General features: G+C 50.1%; 1 pseudogene; it reads left to right on the top strand.

Moving 5' to 3' along the window:
- The first annotated feature begins 1,132 nt into the window (after positions 1-1,132).
- LOC140619008 (immunoglobulin lambda variable 1-40-like) lies at positions 1,133-2,819 on the top strand (annotated as a pseudogene).
- The last annotated feature ends 568 nt before the right edge of the window (positions 2,820-3,387 follow it).

Below are 3,387 nucleotides of genomic sequence, written 5' to 3' on the forward strand. Positions count from 1 at the left end.
ACAATGACTTTGTCACTGAGTTTAAAAAATCTTACCGTGAGGAATATTGTATGAAAAGGCCACGTCCATTTTAAATGCACAGTTGACTAAGTGGTGACTCATACATCACTCTGTCCCTTGGTCTCTGTCAGAGCAACTTCAGCAGTCACTCCTGTCTGACAAGAACTTCCAGCATCTTTACCCCTCTGCTCTGATGTCAGCAACACTCGCAACCTCATGAGGCTGGGCTCCTGCAGTCTTGTGACCATGTGCTGGGAAGAGAGTCTCTAGGAAGAAGTCCCTGCCCACAGTGTGTGGGAAACTATTGTGACAACCAAATGCAAGTAGTGACAGGTGACAAAGGTTCTCAGCATATTATCTCCTCAGAATGAACTCAAGGGGTTCTACCCAAAACGTGGACAGATTTCTCCCTGTCTCTTCATTGATGTACAAACCTCCGAGGAAGGAATCTTATAGAACTCAGGCAGGAGTCACATAACAGGAGAGAACACAGCATCTCACACGGAAGTTTCCAAATGTCCATAGAGACCCGTCACTGCTCTGGACTTGATCCTGATCCAAGAGGAGTTGGCATAGAGACACCACCTCAGTCCTGAGTCAAGAACTCACATGAGGCTTTGGATACATGTACCCCTGAGGAGTCTAGGTAAAGCAGAAAGTTTGTCCTCATGTTATAAGAAGTTACATAAGGGGACCGTGACCTGGACCTAAAGCAGTGGACAGAGCAGTGGGGAGGCACACTTTGTTTTAGATGGGCTCTGATCACCAAGTCACACAATAGTGTATCTGGGATTGGACACCAGGGGGTGATGGGGTCCATTTCTGAAGAGTCAAGGATAATTATAGCTGGGACCTGCCACCAGGCACTGCCTGTGCCCTCTGTTGAGGGCTCACACCTGGGACCTCCCTAACTCAGGTTTCTACACAGCCCTTCCCCTCCCCTGCCCACAACCTTCACATTCCCAGGCAGAGGGACTTGACCCAGGGCCACTGAGGGACCAGACAACTGGGGACTTATTTGCACGGGAGAGCGCCTCCCTCTCCCAGAGGATGAAGAGGGGAAGGGAGAGATGAGGGGAGGCTCTGCTCAGCTGTGGGACCACAGAAGGCAGGATCAGTGAAGACCTCCACCATGGCCTGGTCCCCTCTCCTCCTCACCCTCCTCGTTCACTTCACAGGTGAATGGATGTGGAGACCGTGAAGGGGGCCTGGGAGGATGTGTGCCATCCTGCATCCTGCTCTTGTCTCTAGACCCCAGCATCACCCTCTCTGTGTCTCTCCCCCTTTCAGGGTCCTGGGCCCAGTCTGTGCTGACTCAACCGGCCTCCGTGTCTGGGGCCTTGGGCCAGAGGGTCACCATCTCCTGCACTGGAAGCAGCTCCAATGTTGGTTATAGCAGCTATGTGGGCTTGTACCAGCAGCTCCCAGGAACAGGCCTCAAAACCATCATCTATAATACCAATACTCGACCCTCTGGGGTTCCTGATCGATTCTCTGGCTCCAAATCAGGCAGCACAGCCACCTGACCATTGCTGGACTTCAGGCTGAGGACGAGGCTGATTATTACTGCTCATCCTATGACAGCAGTCTCAAAGCTCCCACGGTGCTCCAGGCCTATGGGGAAGTGAGACATAAACCTACTTACCCATCTACAAAGTGAGTGAGCGCCCCAGCAGCTGCCTGCTTAGGCTCCCCCTGGGTTTCTGCTGATTCTTCAGTTGATGCTTCAGGTCCAGTTGCATCCTGGGGTGCCTCCTGGGAATGGAGACTCCTTCATCGTCTCTCACCTCAGAGTCGCTCAGATTAGCCCCATTTGTACACAACGAGTCTTTAAAAATACCAAAAATTTTGTGCTCATGAGCTGGGACAGTTTCTTCTAGACTAGTGAACATTCACTTATCATCTTCTGATTTTTTAGTAAATGAAACTCTCATAAGTCATGAAGCTGTCATGGTCCTTCAGCCCCGTCCCTGCTCTGCTGTTGCACATGTCAGCGCTCTGTGCAGCTGGGATCATTATTCCCTTAGCTTCAACCAAATGACTAGTTCTCATTATTTGATGTTGTATTGAACACATAAATCAATGCCATACTCAAAATTATATAAAGTAAAAAAAAATCTTTGTAGAGAAAAATCCCGATGTGCTTGTTTATGGAAACTTTTTTCATATTACCTCAGGTGAAAGGAATAAAAATCTACACACTAATTTTTATACCAGCTTTTTAAAATTATCAGACTTGAGTTAAGAAAAACGTCCTCCAATATTATGAATATTCATAAAGAGTGATATTAATCAACATTTAAAGAAAATAAGTTTTGAAGTTCAAAAATATGCATGAGTATTAACTGCACATTTCTTTATTTTATTTTTTTATTCCTGAGAGAGAGCGAGAGAGAGAGAGAGAGGCAGAGACACAGGCAGAGGGAGAAGTAGGCTCTGTGCAGGGAGCTCAACAAGGGACTCAGGAGTCCAGGATCACGCCCTGGGCCGAAGGCAGGTGCTAAACCGCTGAACCACCTGGGGATCCCCTAATGGCACATTTCATAGGGAAGAAGAACATACCACAGGCTACATTCCACATCACTGGAATTCATTGTATTTTGGAAGAGACAGGAATCTAGAGGTGGTAAGGAGGCCAGGGATTGACAGTAGGTGGAGGAAGGAGGAGGGTGAGTGTGTGAGGTGACTGTATTCATGATAATTTCACTCTCCTCTACAGCACTGTAACGGCAGCCACACCACACTGCTGTGCTGTCACAGCTCAGCAAACTGTACCCCAGAGTGACAGCACCTTCGTGCAGGCAGAGAATGTCATCTAGGTTTCTGGGGGCTGTGATGGGGCACAGGGTGACATCATCCCATCCACTGATCCAAGGAGGTGTGACCCTGTGTGGGAGTGGGGAGCTGTGACCAGAATGCAGTGCTCCTCCCCTGGGGGATGAAGGGATGAGAGAGACCCCCAGCTCTGCCTCCCTGTGGCTGGGGATCTGGGGGTGTGCAGGTGGGTGCAAAGGTTGGGGTTCATCTCCATCCCCACTTCTTCATGACAACTGATGTCCAGGCACTGCAGCCTGACCTTGGACATTCAGCTTGTGCTCCTCTGTGACTCCTCCTCCCCCTGGGGTTTGAAGGTCTGCAAACATCCCTCCCAACACACACTCACTGTCCTCAATCCTCCCTGAAAATTCCCTTGCAGGACATGAAGAGGGGCAGGTCTCACCTCATTGGACACACGACTCACCCCTGAGGACTCGCAGCAGACGGGAGGACTCACTACGCCACATGCTCCTGGGACGCTGCAGGGAAATCCCCGGGAGTCAGCCTGGTTTGAGGGATCAGGCCTGCAGGACTCCTGTCCCCCATCTTGCACTGGGGGAGGGGACCCAG

This window comes from Canis lupus, chromosome 27 (assembly GCF_048164855.1).
Source record: "Canis lupus baileyi chromosome 27, mCanLup2.hap1, whole genome shotgun sequence".
In the NCBI taxonomy this organism is placed as follows: domain Eukaryota; kingdom Metazoa; phylum Chordata; class Mammalia; order Carnivora; family Canidae; genus Canis; species Canis lupus.